The sequence below is a fragment of the Eubalaena glacialis genome, chromosome 6 (assembly GCF_028564815.1).
Source record: "Eubalaena glacialis isolate mEubGla1 chromosome 6, mEubGla1.1.hap2.+ XY, whole genome shotgun sequence".
Taxonomy (NCBI): Eukaryota; Metazoa; Chordata; class Mammalia; order Artiodactyla; family Balaenidae; genus Eubalaena; species Eubalaena glacialis.
Genome location: NC_083721.1, coordinates 121919322 through 121939510, shown reverse-complemented (window position 1 = coordinate 121939510; position 20189 = coordinate 121919322).

The following is a 20189-nucleotide window of genomic DNA, read 5'->3' as shown; positions in this document are numbered from 1 at the left end:
TGGGATGCCAAGTATCTAATTTATATAGCATAATTTAAATGTTGAGTAGAAAAAGAAATATCCAAACATGATTGAACATCATGCTAATTGTACCAAGATCAGAAATCAATGTTCTGTAAAGATGCTTTCACCCTTTTCTCTTTCATGATGAAGAAATCACACCCTTGCAATATCCACCAGCCATCTTCAAGAGAATACCTTAAGCTAAGCTGTTGATTAGGTAAAAATCACCCAACTCCAGGAAAAGTGCCTCACCAGCACTGTATTGAATTCATTTCTGTATTGAATTATTTCATTGCTTAAATGAAAAACACCATGTTTTGGAAAGAACCTTGAAGGACACCTGGTGTTTTTATATAATATATCCAACTGCTGTGTTACAGCTATGCTTTAGTGAATGTTTATTTACTTTCTTATTAGTTTTCTATCAATAAACTTGTTTTGCCCTTAGCATCAAAAGCACATTTTCCCTCACACCCCTGACCTCCCCCCAAAAAGGATAAAAACAAACAAATAAAAAACCTCTCAACTTTTTTACAATAAAGAAGAGAGCATTTACAAACAGCTAAACTTAGGATAGAAACAAAGTGATTTCAACTTAATTCAACAGAAAGAATAGCTCACTTTTCTTTTTTTTTTGGCTGCGCCACAGGGACCTTAGTTCCCTGATCAGGGATCGAACCCGTGCCCCCCGCAGTGGAAGTGCGAAGTCCTAACCACTGCACCTCCAGGGAATTCCCTAGCTCACATTTTTAATGCATGTTCTGAAGCTAGATTTTTTCAGGCTCCTTTTAAATGAGTAAAGGGAGAGGTAATTGAGACTGGGGAATATAATGAGCTAAGAAGGGCTCATGTAAAGTACACACTGCCTCTGAGATCCTAGAAGTCTTTCATAAAAGCTAAAATATCATGGGAAATATGGGATGATAGGATTCAGTGTATTTCATTCTTGTAAAATAATTGTGATTAAATATACTTTTATTATCTCTTAATAAAGTTAATTATCTTTTAACTTCTCCTACAGCACGTAGGCTTAAAGTTAATCTGAAGTAAATTCTTTGTCTTAGAAAAGGATGAATTCACTTTTGGTGAAAGATAATTTATTCACTGACAACAATCACGAACATGTTTTTTTTTTTACCCTCAATAGAAAGCATAGTCATCAGCTAACAGGTTTATTTACTTTTCAATTTTGATTAAATTCACACAAGTTAATTGGGTGAAAATTGATTTTTTTTCCCTTTTTTGAACTGATAATCTTCCATACCTTCCACACAAGGATAGAATGTGTGACTTCTTCTATGTGTGAATAACATCCCCAGAAGCACTTTCTTAAGTATGTTTTTTTCACAATAAAACAACAAAAAACTGTCCTTCATATTAGATTCATGTCCCTCTTCATGTAACAACGACACTGACAGTACCATTGAGAAAAATCAAAGAAATATGAGGCAATTCTGAACTACCAACTTTTTGAGAGTTAGAAACTATAATTTAGTTTATCATTGTATCTCATACTTTCATTTTTAGACGTACACATATCATATGTATATTTTTAAATATGAATACATGTATATATAAACAAAAAAATTGAAAATGCAAAACCTCTTCAGTTTGTAGCAATATGGTACTACGCTAACAGAGTGTTATATAGGAACAAATCCAAAGAGATAGCTTTAGCGAATGAACTATGTGCATGTGCCCAGCATACAAACAGACTTCCTATTTAGCAGGAATAACAAGATAGGTAGTAAGCAGGACTCTATCTCCCATTACAAAAGACAAAGTGGGGAAGTTGTCATATGTACGGTAGAGGATATATCATCAGCTAATCAGACACTCCCACCTAGAGTTTCAAACCTTGAAAAAGTGAGAATAAAAGTGCGGGGTCCAGTTGAGATTATTTATGGTAGATATGGTAAAGTGGCACATCAGCTAATATCAGAGATGGCAGAGAGTCCCAAACTATGTTATGTTCTAAGTTGACAAGTGTTAGGGTCTTGGCCTTCCTGCCTATGCCTGGTTTTCCAACCTTCTTTTCTATTCTATGATGTGTCCTTCCAGGATATTCCTTTTCTGCCCAGATAGCCAAAGTGGTTTCTGTTGTTTATATCCAGGGATCCCACTCATACAGTGTCTCACCTTCATATGCATTGGCATTAATCCATGATAGTTTAGGCTTGGCATGGACAAATACAGGGCTTAAGTAAGTGTGTTTCCCTTTTAGAATCAGAACACACAAAAGAGGAAATGTAGTTAACATTACTCATAGAAACACATTTTGTAAATATTTACTTTGAAATGTGAAATTGCTGACATTTGATGATTTTTGACATTCAGTGGTGATTTCATATGGTTCAACCTAACAATAAGAATATCTTATTGAGTTAAATAGACCCTTTTATGACATACTTTCTTCTTAGGAATTATAGAAAAATGGATTTCTTTTCCACATTAATATTCTTATCTGCCAGAAGTTACTGAATTTCTGTGATTACCTATAAAATATCAGAATGTTATCTGAACTCCAGGTGGAGGCTTTCATGATTAGAAAGGAAATAAATTTTGACTATGATTTACTGAGAGAGAATTATGAAGTGGTTTATTTTGAAAAAATTTTGTGTCCACATATAACTCACATATAAAACACACCTTCCCATGAGATCACTAATTTCCGAGTATGATGTTAACTAGCATATTTTCTTTAAAGGGACTCCTGGGAATGTCTTATATAAAAAATAAAACAACTCAAAACAAAATACCTGGAAAGTACTTAATTATTATTAATATTCAGAATCAAAATTCTTAATATTTATTGGATACCTACTATGTCCTAGCCACTACATTATGCTCTTTATATATATTATCTCATGTAATCCTCACAGCAAGCCTATCAAAAATATATTATCATCATGCTCACTTACCCAATGAGATATTCAATTTTAAAAAGGTCAAATAATCTCCTAAAGAATGTGGAGTAAACAGTGACATGGCTAGGATGATAACCAGGTCTGTCTGACACTAAAACCCATGATTACTAACACTATTTTATTAATTAGCAGACTACCTGAATATTACTGCCAATTACCAGATAATAGGCAAACACAAAGCACAACAAGATTGAAATACTTTGATTTTCTTTTAATCCTTTGACAATAGTGGTTCCCTCTATCGAGAAAGCTCTTGTTTCATCCTAGGCACCTGCATTTTCTTCTATACTGTCAAAAAACACTTGTTAAAGCTGATGAAGAAGACTTTATTCAAGAGACTACTGCAATAGGGTTTTGCAGTAAGGAAGAGGAGTTACTGGGCTCACTTCCAAATACAGCATGGACAAGTGGGGATTTATAGCCAAGGAGCAGGGTGGGGTGGAGGGCTGTGGATAGAAAATTACGAAGAGGAAACATCAGGGGTGGGGCGTCTTGTTAAACCAACTCAACAGGATTCTTGCTGAAAGCAGACAAGAGTAGTCAGTGTCCAAGGGTGGAGGATTCTGGCTAAAGTTATTAAGCAGGATTCTTGGACAGTGTAAAGACTGACATGTAAGTCCATAGGTCAAAGTCCAGTCCAGAAAATGACTCAGAGGAGCTTGACTAAAATTTGGTCCAAGAGTTTTTGTCAGTCCCTCCTTTGGTTCAAGGAAATAAGAGACGTTCTTCCTTCCCTTGAACAACATGTGTGCATTTTCTCTTGCAGCTGCCTTTTGTTCATTGAGGATCCTTTCAACCTTCTGTTGAGAACTCGGTAATATTACCCAGCTCAGGTCTGGCTGCCACTACTCAAAAGTCAATACTCAAGAGACAAGTGCTGGTAGAAACAGAAAGGTTGCTTTAATCAGAAAGTTGGCATTCTGGGGAGAAAGCGGACTCGTGTCCCAAAACTAACTCTGGAGATTCTGCTCAGCCATGAAAGTTTTTAAAAGGAAGAGGGGAAGTAATCTCAGTTACTCATTGAGATAGGGGATCGGACTCATCACCATCTCCCACTGTGTGCAGGCTTGTCGACTCCTCGTGATCTTTCTTTAGATACTATCTTTTTTTTTTTTTAACATCTTTATTGGAGTATAATTGCTTTACAATGGTGTGTTAGTTTCTGCTTTATAACAAAGTGAATCAGTTTTACATATACATATGTTCCCATATCTCTTCCCTCTTGCATCTCCCTCCCTCCCTCCCGCCCTCCCCACCCCACACCTCTAGGTGGTCACAAAGCACAGAGCTGATCTCCCTGTGCTATGCGGTTGCTTCCCACTAGCTATCTATTTTACGTTTGGTAGTGTATATATGTCCATGCCACTCTCTCTCTTTGTCACATCTTACCCTTCCCCCTCCCCAAATTCTCAAGTCCATTCTCTAGTAGGTCTGTGTCTTTATTCCCGTCTTGCCACTAGATTCTTCATGACCTTTTTTTCCCCTTAGATTCCATATATATGTGTTAGCATACTGTATTTGTTTTTCTCTTTCTGACTTACTTCACTCTGTATGACAGACTCTAACTCCATCCACCTCACTACAAATAACTCCATTTCATTTCTTTTTATGGCTGAGTAATATTCCATTGTATATATGTGCCACATCTTCTTTATCCATTCATCTGATGATGGACACTTAGGTTGCTTCCATGTCCTGGCTATTGTAAATAGAGCTGCAATGAACATTGTGGTACATGACTCTTTTTGAATTATGGTTTTCTCAGGGTATATGCCCAGTAGTGGGATTGCTGGGTCGTATGGTAGTTCTATTTGTAGTTTTTTAAGGAACCTCCATACTATTCTCCATAGTGGCTGTATCAATTATCTTGTTCACAAAGTTTGTTTGCAAGATTACTGAAGGGCAAGCTAGGGAAGAGATCTGGTCGTCTGTTAATTACTTATTCTTTATTTCTACTTCTTTGATCTACGGAAAGAACCAACAGGTTAGGCAAGGTATTGTGTGATCAAAAGATTTGAAAGGTGTGCTTGGTCCAGATACGAGTAGAGCATGAAGTGCCTGGTTTAAAATTTAGTTACAATATAGCTTTGTAAAGTGACAAGACTAAAAGTGTCTCCTGCTGAGGGTGGTTTCCTGCAAAGAGCTGCTTACAAATCCCCACTTCTCAGACATGGTTCCATTTCTATGGGATCACGGGCGAAGATACATCTTCTGTAACTTCTTCATGCTGACACAGGGCATCATATTTTTAGAGTGGAAGATGTCTACATGGGTTTGTAACATCTCTTTGCTGACAGTTTTAGTTGCCTCCTTACATATATGGGCAGAGCAAGCTACAATTATTTTGATGAGCAATAGTATTAATCCCATTCTCTTGAGGCCAGTTCTTGGAATTGTGCTAGCCATAGATTCAGTACTGCTCAACATGGAGCAGCTTATGTCATGGCTACAGTCTGGTCATCTTGTAGTTAGCTTTTTTCCTCTGGTGGCAGTTCTAGTATTTGTAAAACAACTCAGGAATGTGCATCAGACACTGAAAGATTCTGTGACTTTATTGTCTTAGTCATTGACTGTTTGAACCTGCTCTTTTGTGACTAGGGAGGACTAGGAGACTTCAGCTTTTCTACAAAAAAGAGACAGGGGACATGGAGGGGCCTTTGTACTTGGGGGGAGGGGCCTGCAGGGTTCTGCTCAGTTTCAGTAGTAGAGAATATTTGCTGAATGGTACAAGCAGTCAGGCATTTAATGAGGGGAATTTCTATGGAAAAACAACAACAACTGGTGGTTGCAAACCTAGTTTCTGAATCCAGAGAGCAGCCAATTGAGAAGATTTCTAGTTATTGAGCTCAAAATATTTTTAGATGGTGGAGTGAGAACAGCAGCCTTCTGGAAGATTCATCCATGGCCATTCACCTGTGCCACATTGCCTGCATCTACAACATGCAGGGCAAACTACCTGGGCATTTAACCCTATTACTAAGTTATATGCTTCACATTTCAGAGACGGAGAGAGAGAGAGAGAGAAGTAGAGACAAAGATAGAGACAGAGATGTTTTGTATAACATAAACCACTATCCTATTCTAAATAATGACAGTGTGTCAAGTGCTTTTTGGCTCTTAAGCCTCTGGTTTCTGCTCTCTAGTCCACACAGTCTAACAGCTCAAGATACCAAAAACATTACGTTTAGGCCTTTATTAATTAAACCAACATTGGCTACCTTGAAACAAATAAAGTAGTTCAAGACCAGGTTACATTTGTTAACTTCTAACCTAGGCTACTGGTGGCTTCTAGAGAGTTTAACAATGTATAGCCCAGGAAAGGTTAGGACAAGGGAAAATACCTTATGATAACAGGAGTTGCTTTCTGTTTACATGCCCTTTATGCCAACTGCTAGGAGACTCAGCATCTTCAGCTTCCATCCATATTCTCAACTTTGAAATCCAAATTTTCAGCCATAAAACAATAGGCATTTGTCCTAAAAATTTTATTTTTGTCTAGTAGATTAACTCTCTCAAAAGAATTTTAACCAAAATGTTTGAATATGTATATATGCATACCTTTTATCACCTTTATCATGTAGAGAACATCATTGCTAATTAAGATCCGTGATGAGAATGCAGTGTCTCTATAATAATCTATGGCCTTCAGAAATTCCAAACCTGTGCTAGCTCTTTGAGGGGGAAGGAAATGGATGGTGGAAGAGTACAGAGGAAGCATGCTAAGATGTACCATTAAACTCATTCCTATTATTCACCTGAGTACCACAATATAATATAAGCTCTGAAATATATTTTAAGAGTAGTTACCAGGATACAGAATGCCAATCTTCTCTGATGCAAATTAGTGGTCTCATTCATTAGCTGTTGAAAGCATCTCCAAAAATAAAATTATTCTCTTTTAGGCTGATTGTTTTGGTATTGTCATAATTTCCTTCTTTGTGTATGAGAAGAATTGAGAGTGAATAATAATGAAAGCATACTGTGCACAGCAATTCAAGTGGCTGCTTAGAACCTTATTCTACTTCTTGTATCATCAGAAATAATCAATTTCACACAACTTCTTTTCTTTTTTCTTCTTCTTTTTGGCCCTCCTGCTTGCAACATAAACCTTTTGCATTTCAGGTCATGCTTATCAAGTTTCTCCTCTTCAGTGTATGTGCCTGAACATGTCAGATTCTGAGCAGAGGAGTGATAGGACCCCTCACTAATATTTTGAAAGTAGCATTCTGCAGTATTCGGAATAATGATAGAAGGGTAGACTATCTGGGAGACTGTTGCAGTTAATTAAGTGAAAGATGATGGCGGTTTGGGCCATGGTGTTAGCAAAGCTTGTGGTGAAAATTTAACAGGTTCTGAAAATGTTTTAAAAGTGAAAAAACAGATTTTCCTGATGGATTTAATATAAAATATGAATAAAAGAGAGACATTTAAAAGGACTCTAAGATTAAGGAAGGGTAGATTTTCCATCAACTGAGATCAGAAAGATTGTGGAAGGGAAGAAAGTGTGAGAGGAAAGTTCAGAAGTTCATTTTTGGAGACAGCAAGATTGAGATGTCTATTAGATACCCAAGTGGAGATGCCCAGTGGGCAATTGGAGATATATACATGAGTGTGAAGATTCGTATTGGGGAAATGTTGGCACAGAGATGAATGTTTTTGTAAAACCTCTGAGTCTGGATGAAATCACAGAGGATGTGGATATTGATAGAGGAGGATGAATTACTGAGCTCTGGGGCAACATTAAGAGTTAGCAGAAAAGAAGATGAACCAATGTCCAGCTAGGACACTAGAAACCACTTGAGTACTTTTGAATAGAGATATAATATTGGAATTATTTTATATATATTTTTTGAAAGAATGGAAGAACAAAAAAAGAGAAAGACACTGTTTCCTAAAGATTCAGTCCTACGTAAGATGTTAAGGCCTCCACAATAGCAAGAACTTGTCTGAGCCTCAGTGCCCTCTGCAGCTGCTGCAGGAGTTCCTGTCATCTGCTGGATATCACCCTTAAGGAGCCACCACTCACCACAATAGCTGTACTGCCAGAACCCTAGAACTACATGGAAAACCTACAATAACCTTCAATGGCCCAGAGTCTCCCATTGCTACCACTCACTTGCTACCTTCGGAATTCTGGCACAATGGCTGGAACCACCTGTACTTTTGCAGGAGCCCATAGTCACTCACCTACTGCCACCAGATGAGAACAGTTTCTACCTGCTGACAGCCTTCTTATCTGGTGCCAGGTCTCTCTTAGAAGAAGACAACCAGAACCTCGTTGACAAGAGAGTTTGTGAAATGTAATTTACAGTCTTAAGCCTAATGGTACAAAGGAGAGTATAGAAGAGAGAAGAGTATAATAGGGTTGAGTGTGAACTAGTAGTGTCTGGTAACTCCCAACCCTTTGATTACTTAGCTTCCATACATTCTCTTGCCATATTTAAACTTTTGAATGGCAGCAACAACGCAACAGCATATTTCTACTCATCTGATGCAACTATTCTTTATACAAACGATGACACTTTCATTCATTCCCCCCTAAAAGTAGAAAAATAGTCCTATCACCATAACTATTTTTGGAGAATGTTAATTCCTCTTCTATTTAAGTTGCAATTTCATCCTCAATATTCTTTATTTAAAATAATGAGAAATATATATATATACACATAAAAACAGACAAGGAAAGTAATTGATCACAAGATGGTGTTTGACATTTATGATTTCCTTTGTCCACTATCCATTCCTTTAACCTCACCTAGCCAGGATTTTCCACAGTTTAAGATGGCTGACTACCTAAACCTTTATTTCTCAAGATCTAATCTCTAAGTAATCTTCCCTTTATTGTTTACATGTAGTCTTCTATTAACTTTTACCACTGAATACTGAAATACTAAGGCGGACCACAAATAATCCATTGGATCCTACACAGAACTCTCTCCTTAATAATTGGTGTCTATGATAACAGAATAAAGTACCTTCTTCTTTGCCTGTTTGCACAGAAAGCCCCAAATGGTCAGGTAGCAATCACAATTTACATTTTCAAAAATAATTTTTGTCCCTTTATTGGAATTATTTCTCCTTTTGAACTAACATTTTAAACTAACCAAGCCGAAAGCTTTCAGACAAGAAGCAAAAACTTGGCACGTGAGATGTTGACTTTATAAGAGAGAGAAGACATTCTTACTTCCATCTGTTAAATTCTAGTCCTGGGTATACTGGTCATGGAAGACTGCTGGTTCAAAGCATGCACTGAATTTTGTAGAACAGTGCCCAAATTTGCAAGATTTTGTTCATCAGCTGTCAGTGAGCCTTCAGCAAGTTATTTCATTGTTCCATTGTTCTACAAGGTCAACTACTTTTAGTAGGGTATCTTGTAAGAGCAGCAAATATCATTGGTATAAGCTCATTGCTTTTATTACTAAATGAGTTCCTTAGTCAAAACAACATTATCTGGAATAACATGATGGAGAATAAGTCCTTTAGTAAGTCCATAGATGGCAGTGTTAGCAAAAGTAAAGCAGATAGGAAAAGAAAAAAATTAAGTAGAATAAATATCCATCCCTGTGAGGACCCCTCCATGATAGAAGTGTTCAATGTAGTCACTTTGCTATCAGATGGTATGCTGGAATTCAGAGGCCGTATCTGGAATTCAGCTTTGGACTTTGCTAATGGCAAGATGGGCACCATTAGTGGCAATTGCCAAAAAAGTTTTGTTGAGTGGGGATATTTGTTGTTGAGCCCATTCATAACATCTTTTTATGAAGCCATGGTCACTCTGTGCATGAATCCATTGGTCATATACTGGGAATACTGGGGAAAGAAAAGTCAACTGACATCAACAGAGTGGATCTTGTCTCCCTTGGTACAATCTTCTCTGCAGTGGATGAAATCATGTAATATAAACATCCTAATATGCTATGGCCTTTCCAACATGCTTATCCACCTGCTTTCTTTCTTTCTTTCTTTTTTTAAATATCTTTATTGGAGTATAATTGCTTTACAATGTTGTGTTAGTTTCTGCTGCATAACAAAGTGAATCAGCTTTACATATACATATGTCCCCATATCTCCTCCCTCTTATCTCTCCCTCCCACACTCCCTATCCCACCCCTCTAGGTGGTCACAAAGCACTGAGCTGATCTCCCCATGTGATGCAGCTGCTTCCCACTAGCTAGCTATTTTACATTTGGTAGTGTATATATGTCAGTGCTACGCTCTCACTTCATCCCAGCTTACCCTTCCCCCTCCCCATGTCCTCAAGTCCATTCTCTACATCTGCATCTTTATTCCTGTCCTGCCCCTAGGTTCTTCAGAACCTCTTTTTTTTTTTTTAGATTCCGTATATATGTGTTAGCATATGGTATTTGTTTTTCTCTTTCTGACTTACTTCACTCTGTATGACAGAATCTAGATCCATCCACCTCACTACAAATAACTCAATTTTGTTTCTTTCTATGGCTGATTGATATTCCATTGTATATATGTACCACATCTTTATCCATTCATCTGTCGATAGACACTTAGGTTGCTTCCATGTCCTGGCTATTGTAAATATGCTGCAATGAACATTGTGGTACATGACTCTTTTTGAATTATGGTTTTCTCAGGGTATATGCCCAGTAGTGGGTTTGCTGGGTAATGTGGTAGTTCTATTTTTAGTTTTTTATGGAACGTCCATACTGTTCTCCATAGTGCTGTATCAATTTACATTCCCACCAACAGTGCAGGAGGGTTCCCTTTCCTCCACACTCTCTCCAGCATTTATTGTTTGTAGATTTTTTGATGATAGCCATTCTGACTGGTGTGAGGTGATACCTCATTATAGTTTTGATTTGCATTTCTCTAATGATTAGTGATGTTGAGCATTCTTTCATGTGTTTGTTGGCAATCTGTGTATCTTCTTTGGAGAAATGTCTATTTAGATTTTCAGCACATTTTTGGGTTGGGTTGTTTTTTTGATATTGAGCTGCGTGAGCTGCTTGTATATTTTGGAGATTAATCCTTTGTCAGTTGCTTCATTTGCAAATATTTCTCCCATTCTGAGGGTTGTCTTTTTGTCTTGTTTATGGTTTCCTTTGCTGTGCAAAAGCTTTTAAGTTTCATTAGGTCCCATTGTTTATTTTTGTTTTTATTTCCATTTCTCTAGAAGGTGGGTCAAAAAGGATCTTGCTGTGATTTGTGTCATAGTGTTCTGCCTATGTTTTCCTTTAAGAGTTTTATAGTGTCTGCTCTTACATTTAGGTCTTTAATCCATTTTGAGTTTATTTTTGTGTATGGTGTTAGGAAGTGTTCTAAAGTCATTCTTTTACATGTGGCTGTCCAGTTTTCCCAGCACCACTTATTGAAGAGACTGTCTTTTCTCCACTGTATATTCTTGCCTCCTTTATCAAAGATAAGGTGACCACATGTGCATGGGTTTACCTCTGGGCTTTCTATCCTATTCCATTGATCTATATTTCTGTTTTTTTGCCAGTACCATACTGTCTTGATTACTGTATCTTTGTAGTACAGTCTGAAGTCTGGGAGCCTGATTCCTCCAGCTCCGATTTTCTTTCTCAAGATTGCTTTGGCTATTCAGGGTCTTTTGTGTTTCCATACAAACTGTGAAATTTTTTCCTCTAGTTCTGTGAAAAATGCCATTGGTAGTTTGATAGGGATTGCACTGAATTTGTAGATTGCTTTGGGTAGTTTGCTCATTTTCACAATGTTGATTCTTCCAATCCAAGAGCACGGTATATCTCTCCATCTGTTTGTATCATCTTTAATTTCTTTCATTAGTGTCTTGTAGTTTTCTGCATACAGGTCTTTGTCTCCTTAGGTATGTTAATTCCTAGGTATTTTATTCTTTTTGTTGCAGTGGTAAATGGGAGTGTTTCCTTGATTTCTCTTTCAGATTTTTCATCATTAGTGTATAGGAATGCAAGAGATTTATGTGCACTAATTTTGTATCCTGTTACTTTACCAAATTATTAATTAGCTCTAGTAGTTTCCTGGTACCATCTTTAGAGTTCTCTTTGTATAGTATCATGTCATCTGCAAACAGTGACAGCTTTACTTCTTTTCTGATGTGTATTCCTTTTATTTCTTTTTCTTCTCTGATTGCTATGGCTAAAACTTCCAAATCTATGTTGAATAATAGTGGTGAGAGTGGGCATCCTTGTCGTGTTCCTGATTGTAGAGGAAATGGTTTCCGTTTTTCACCATTGAGAATGATGTTGGCTGTGAGTTTGTCATATATGGCCTTTATTATGTTGAGGCAAGTTCCCTCTATGCCTACTTTCTGGAGAGTTTTTATCATAAATGGGTGTTGAATTTTGTCAAAATCTTTTTCTGCATCTATTGAGATTATCATATGGTTTTTGTCTTTCGATTTGTTAATCTGGTGTATCATGTTGATTGATTTGCATATATTCAAGAATCCTTGCAATCCTGGGATAAATCCCATTTGATCATGGTATATGATCCTTTTAACGTGCTGTTGGATTGTGTTTGCTAGTATTTTGTTAAGGATATTTGCATCTATGTTCATCAGTGATATTGGTCTGTAGTTTCCTTTTTTTCTGACATCTTTGTCTGGTTTTGGTATCAGGGTGATGGTGGACTCATAGAATGGGTTTGGGAGTGTCCCTCCCTCTGCTATATTTTGGAAGAGTTTGAGAAGGATAGTTGTTAGCTCTTCTCTAAATGTTTGATAGAATTCGCCTGTGAAGCCATCTGGTCCTGGGCTCTTGTTTGGTGGAAGATTTGTAATCACAGTTTCAATTTCAGTACTTGTGATTGGTCTGTTTATATTTTCTATTTCTTCCTAGTTCAGTCTCAGAACGTTATGCTTTTGTAAGAATTTGTCCATTTCTTTCAGGTTGTCCATTTTATTGGGATATAGTTGCTTATAGTAATCCCTCATGATTCTTTGTATTTCTGCAGGGTCAGTTGTTACTTCCCCTTTTTCATTTCTTTTATTTATTTATTTATTTATTTTGCCCATGTTGGGTCTTCGTTTCTGTGCGAGGGCTTTGTCTAATTGCGGCAAGTGGGGGCCACTCTTCATCGTGGTGCGCGGGCCTCTCACTATTGCCGCCTCCCTTGTTGTGGAGCACAGGCTCCAGATGCGCAGGCTCAGTTGTGGCTCATGGACCCAGTTGCTCCACGGCATGTGGGATCTTCCCAGACCAGGGCTTGAACCCGTGTCCCCTGCATTGGCAGGCAGATTCTCAACCACTGTGCCACGAGGGAAGCCCTCCCCCCTTTTTCATTTCTAATTCTGTTGATTTGCGTCTTCTCCCTTTTTTTCTTGATGTATCTGGCTAGTGGTTTATCAATTTTGTTTATCTTCTCAAAGAACCAGCTTTTAGTTTTATTGATCTTTGCTATTGTTTCCTTCATTTCTTTTTCATTTATTTCTGATCTGATCTTTATGATTTCTTTCCTTCACTAACTTTGGGGTTTTTTTGTTCTTCTTTCTCTAATTGCTTTAAGTGTAAGGTTAGGTTGTTTATTTGAGATTTTTCTTGTTTCTTGAGATAGGATTTTATTGCTGTAAACTTCCCTCTTAGAACTGCTTTGCTGCATCCCATAGGTTTTGGGTCATCATGTTTTCATTGTCATTTGTTTCTAGGTATTTTTTTTATTTCCTCTTGGAAATCTTCAGTGATCTCTTGGTTATTTAGTAGTGTATTGTTTAGCCTCCATGTGTTTGTATTTTTTACAGTTTGTTTCCTGTTATTGATATCTAGTCTCAGCGTTGTGGTCAGGAAAGATAGTTGATACGATTTCAATTTTCTTAAATTTACCAAGGCTAGATTTGTGACCCAAGATATGATTTATTCTCGAGAATGTTCCATGAGCAGGTGAGAAGAAGGTGTATTCTGTTGTTTTTGGGTGGAATGTCCTATAAATATCAATTAAGTCCGTCTTGTTTAATGTGTCATTTAAAGCTTGTGTTTCCTTATTTATTTTCAATTTGGATGATCTGTCCATTGGTGAAAGTGGGGTTTTAAAGTCCCCTACTGTGAGTGTGTTACTGTCGATTTCCCCTTTTATGGCTGTTAGAATTTGCCTTATGTATTGAGGTGCTCCTATGTTGGGTGCATAAATATTTACAATTGTTATATCTTCCTCTTGGATTCATCCCTTGATCATTATGTAGTTTCCTTCTTTGCTTCTTGTGATAGTCTTTATTTTAAAGTCTATTTTGTCTGATATGAGAATTGCTACTCCAGCTTTCTTTTGATTTCCATTTGCATGGAATATCTTTTTTCATTCCCTCACTTTCAGTCTGTATGTGTCCCTAGGTCTGAAGTGGGTCTCTTGTAGACAGCATGTATACGGGTCTTGTTTTTGTATCCATTCAGCCAGTCTGTGTCTCTTGGTTGGAGCATTTAATCCATTTACATTTAAGGTAATTATCGATATGTATATTCCTATTACCATTTTCTTAACTGTTTTGGGTTTGTTATTGTAGGTCTTTTCCTTCTGTTGTGTTTCCTGCCTAGAAAAATTCCTTTAGCATTTGTTGTAAAGCTGGTTTGGTGGTGCTGAATTCTCTTAGCTTTTGTTTGTCTGTAAAGGTTTTAACTTCTCTGTCAAATCTGAATGAGATCCTTGCTGGGTAGAGTAATCTTGGTTATAGGTTTTTCTCCTTTATCACTTTAAGTATGTCCTGCCACTCCCTTTGGCTTGCAGAGTTTCTGCTGAAAGATCAGCTGTTAACCTTATGGGGATTCCCTTGTATGTTATTTGTTGCTTTTCCCTTCCTGCTTTTAATATTTTTTCTTTGTGTTTAATTTTTGATAGTTTGATTAATATGTGTCTTGGTGTGTTTCTCCTTGGATTTATCCTGTATGGGACTCTCTGCACTTCCTGGCTTGGGTGACTATTTTTTTCCCCATGTTAGGGAAGTTTTCAACTGTAATCTCTTCAAATATTTTATCAGACCCTTTTGTTTTCTCTTCTTCTTCTGGGACCTCTATAATTTGAATGTTGGTGTTTTTAGTGTTGTCCCAGAAGTCTCTGAAACTGTCCTCAATGCTTTTCATTCTTTTTTCTTTATTCTGCTCTGTGGTAGTTATTTCCACTGTTTTATCTTCCAGGTCACTTTTTTGTTCTTCTGCCTCAGTTATTCTACCATTGATTCCTTCTAGAGAATTTTTAATTTCATTTATCGTGTTGTTCATCATTGTTTGTTTCCTCTGTAGTTCTTCTAGGTCCTTGTTAAACGTTTCTTGTATTTTCTCAATTCTATTTCCAAGATTTTGGATCATGTTTACTATCATTACTTTGAATTATTTTTCAAGTAGACTGCCTATTTCCTCTTCATTTGTTTGGTCTGGTGGGGTTTTACCTTGCTTCTTCATCTGCTGCATATTTCTCTGTCTTCTCATTTTGCTTAACTTACTGTGTTCGGGGTCTCTTTTTCTCAGCCTGCAGGTTTGTAGTTCCCGTTGTTTTTGGTGTCTGCCTCCAGAGGGTGAAGTCAGTTCAGTGTGTTGTGTAGGCTTCCTGGTGGAGGGGGCTTGTGCCTGTGTTTGGTGGGTGGGGCTGAATTCTGTCTCTCTGGTGGGCAGGGCTGCGTCCGGTGATGTGTGTTGGGGGGTCTGTGAACTTAGTATGATTTTAGGCAGCTTCTCTGCTAATGGGTGGGGTTGTGTTCCTGTCCTGCTAGTTGTTCAGCATGGGGTGTCCAGCACTGGCCCTTACTGGCCGTTGGGTGGAGCTGGGTCTTAACATTGAAATGGAGATTTCTGAGAGAGCTCTCGCTGATTGATATTACGTGGGGCCTGGAGGTCTCTGGTGGTCCAATGTCCTCAACTCCTCTCTCCCACCTCAGAGGCTCAGGCCTGACAGCAGGCCAGAGCACCAAGACCCTGTCAGCCACACAGCTCAGAAAAAAAGTGAGAAAAAAAGAAAGAAAAATAAATAAATTAATAAAAATAAAATAAAATAAAATAGTATCATTAAAATAGAAAAATAAAAAGAGTAATAATTTTAAAAAGAGTGCAACAAAACCAATAAACAAATCCACAAATGATAACAAGCACTAAAAACTATACTAAGATAAACATAAATATCAGAAACAAGTCAGTCACATACAGCAAACCCCAAGTCTACAGTTGCTCCCAAAGTCCGTCACCTCAATTTTGGGTTGATTTGTTCTCTATTCAGGTGTTCCACAGATGCAGGGTACCTCAAGTTGATTGTGGGGATTTAATCCGCTGCTCCTAAGGCTACACGGAGAAATTTCCCTTTCTCTTCTTTGTTCGCACAGCTCCTGCGGTTCAGCTTTGGTTTAGGCCCCACCTCTGCATGTAGGTTGCCCTCAGACATCTGTTCCCACCCAGACAGGATGGGGTTGGGGTTAAAGCAGCGGCAGATTAGGGGGCTCTGGCTCACTCATGCCCGGGGGGTAGGGAGGGGTACGGTAGTTATAATTGGAATGAAGGGCGAGCCTGCGGGGGCAGAGGCCAGCAAGAGGTTGCAACAGCCTAAGCCACGCCGTGTGTTCTCCCGGGGAATTTGTCCCTGGATCACAGGACCCTGGCAGTGGAATGCTGCTCAGTCATCTGGCGGTGAGGGGGCATGTGGATAGTGACCTGTGCTTGCACACAGGATTCTTCGTGGCTCCAGCAGCAACGTTAGCGTTTCATGCCTGTCTCTGGTGTCCGGGCTGATAGCTGCAGCTCACGCCCATCTCTGGGGCTCGTTTGAGGGTGCTCTGCCTTCTGTGAGCAGAGAGAGAAGGAATCCCCTTTCCTTGTGCACCCCGAAACAATGGTCTCTTGCCTCTTAGACAGGTCCAGACTTTTTCCCAGACTCCCTCCCGGCTAACTGTGGCACACTAGCCCCCTTCAGGCTGTGTTCACGCAGCCAAACCCAGTCTTCTCCCTGGGATCTGACCTCCGAAGCCCGAGCCTCAGCTCCCAGCCCCCGACCGCGCTGGTGGGTGAGCAGACAAGCCTCTCGGGCTTGTGAGTGCTGGTCGGCACTGATCCTCTGTGCGGGAATCTCTCCGCTTTGACCTCTGCACCCCTGTTGCTGCGCTCTCCTCCGTGGCTCTGAAGCTCCCCCCCCACCCCCTGTCTCCGCCAGTGAAGGGGCTTCCTAGTGTGTGGAAACTTTTCTTCCTTCACAGCTCCCTCCCAGAGGTGCAGGTCCCGTCCCTACTCTTTTGTCTCTGTTTTTTCTTTTTTCTTTTGCCCTACCCAGGTAAGTGGGGAGTTTCTTGTCTTTTGGGACATCTGAGGTCTTCTGGCAGCATTCAGTAGGTGTTCTGTAGGAGTTGTTCTACATGTAGATGTATTTTTGATATATTTGTGTGGAAGGAAGGTGATCTCCATGTCTTACTCCTCCACCATCTTGAAGGTCACCCCTCCACCTGCTTTCTGCTCTCATTTTTCCATCTTGCTTTCTCAGTACCATACCATCCATCAGTGAAGAAGAATATAATTTAAAAGAATATGCTTTTCTTTTTACACAAATAATTTTTGATTACTTGTGCCTAGCACTCTCCTGGGTGTTAATATTATGGTGAGCAAAGCAGCAAGGAAATCAAAAGGTGAAAAGTGCTGAGTAAAAGGGATCTTGTTCTCAAGGAGCTTACGGTTTAGAAATGAATACACTAATCAAATAATTGCCAAAGAATATAATTTCAAACTCTCACAAGCCTATTGAGAAAAGAACATTACAGAAGTTATAAAAGCATAACCACAGATCTAGTATGGTGGGTCAGGGACAATTTTTCTCAAAGTTGTATTTGAATCAAGATGTAAAGCTGTGCTCTACATGATTTAATTAAGAAAAAATGTGGGGAAGGGAGGAATATATTTCCAGACAGAGAGTATTAAAGACTCTGATGTGTTTTAAGCACCTGAAAGAAGGCCGATGTGCCTGGAGTGCATGGACTAGGAGAAAGTGGTTTGAGATGATGCTGGAGATGTGAGATGTGGGAACCAGCTTATATAGGACTTTGAAGAATAGACGAAGAATTGGGGTCATCAAATACAGCAAAGGGAAACTTTGAAGAAACAAAAAAGAGATGTAATAAGATTTAAAGAAATACCTCTGACTTTAATATAGAGGAAAGATTAAAAGGAGGTAAGAGAGAAAAGGAGGTCATCAGTGGCTGAAATATTTCACCCTCAGTGAAATTCAGCCATATTTAGGTTAAGTGGGCTTTGGGATGTTGGCTTTGGAAGTCAGTTGGCACTTACAACATTGGATGTATAGAAAAGCCAATTCTTCATTCTAACTAACTACTCAAGTAGGTAGAGATCTCTGTTTCTGAAATAGTAGTCACTGCTCTATATAGCTCTTTTCTGCCCACAACCCATTATTTACATGGCAGCTAAGGCTGCAAAAACACCCGTGTTATGGGCATAGGAGGTAGGGTAGCTAAGAAAGGCATGGACTTTGGAGAAAGAGTAACTTGATTTAGAATATCAGATTCATCCTTTGTTAACCGTGTAACTTTCTGTAAATAATCTCTCCAGGACTTGGATTTTTAGTTTGCAATATTGTCTGGCTTGGAATTTGTATAATACCACCTAGTGCAAAGGGTCATCACAAGGATGAATGGGACAGAATGGAAACACAACACCTAGCATAGACCGAAGCTCACAGAAGGCAACTCACACGTGTTTAGTCCCTTGGCTAAAGTAATCTGAAAGCCTAGTGGTAGAACTTTCAGGTCTGTTAATGTTACTTGCATATAACAATATCATTACAATTTATTGTATATATTTTGCCCATCATTGTATCCCATTTTCATGCAGTTTCCATTGTTCAGATTATATCATGAACAGAGCAAAGTAGGAACTACATCTTTTCACTCTTCTAATTAAAGCTAAAGCACCTAGGATATGGGAATTATGCTGGACAAGAGTTCAATAAATACTGGTTAATTCTTATGCTGATAAAAATTGAAAGCACTTAATCTAGAAAATGACTTTATTATATTTAAATTTAGAAGTCTTGAAATTATAAGATTGTTTTTTCTTCTTCAAATAGCCAGGAATGCCCTTTTTATATTCTTCATTAGAAAAAGAAATAAAGGAAACAATAATTTAGAGTCTTATAGAAATCACTCTATGAGAAGTGTTTTATATATTTGTCCCATCTTTTCCTCTATGTATTATTGTAGCTATTTTACACTGAGGGAGGCTGAGGAGGGTCAAAAAAGTTAAAGTCTCTAGCCCAGTGGCATTCAGGCCATAACTAAAGGAGCCAGAATTCCAACAAGGAACAACTGGCTCGTGTTCTCTCCTGTCCACTTGGTTGCTTTCTGGGGCAGCTACTAAGAGTAAGGGGTCCTGGGTTCCCTTTGTTTCCTCTCTGTCTCTGAGGCTGGCTCAATCCTCCTGGGAAATCAGAACATGACAAGGGACAAAATCTATTTCATAAGTCAATGGCTTTCTTAATGTCATGAAATCCTCAATAGAACTCAATAGCAAACAGGAACTCAATATCATAAATAGTATATATAAATTTTAAAAGAAAGCAAACTTAATATTTTTTCTTTTCCACTTCTTTCTTCTTTCATCCATTCATCTCAGGAGAAAATGCTCTCCTAAGGAACTACTAGAAAGTATTTAAGTGTGGTGTCTGAATATCTGCTAGCCAAGCAGTAGGAATAATGTATATGATGCTTTTATGACAGGCATGTTTCCCCCTGGCTGTTGTTTAAAACCACATATGACTTAGTAATTGTGGAATATACTAATAGCAGACCACTTTTTTTGCCCATGTAGGTCCATTGGGAAAAATGTGACATTTTCCAGATGTTTAGCCAAAGCCACTCTAATTAAGCTGTATATGCTTATTAAAAAAGTAAAGTAGTTTAAAGCAAAAATTACTTGGAATCTAGTTTGGAAGAGAGCTTGCCTTGATAATTTTGATGATATTCTGAGGCTTGATTAAAATATTATTCCCTGAAACTTATAAATTTTAATGAAGATGGTAACATTTCAAAACCTTGTCTATATATGTTACTGCATCTGTGTGGACAGGTATTTTTTTAAGTTGTGAAATGAACACTACTTTAAAATGTTGAGTACATATGTATGAAATTCAAAAAATGAGATTACAATAAGTATAAAACAGAGAATGAGGTGGTTAATTTAAAAGTATCCTCGTGAATTCTGCCTTCAGGATCCAAAACTTACAAGACCCAAATGATGCTGGTTCATGTTTCTCCATGCTCAAGGCAGTCCCCTGGTTCAGAGACCAGGGTTCAGAGAAATGACCCATGCTTCCACAGAAAGCTTT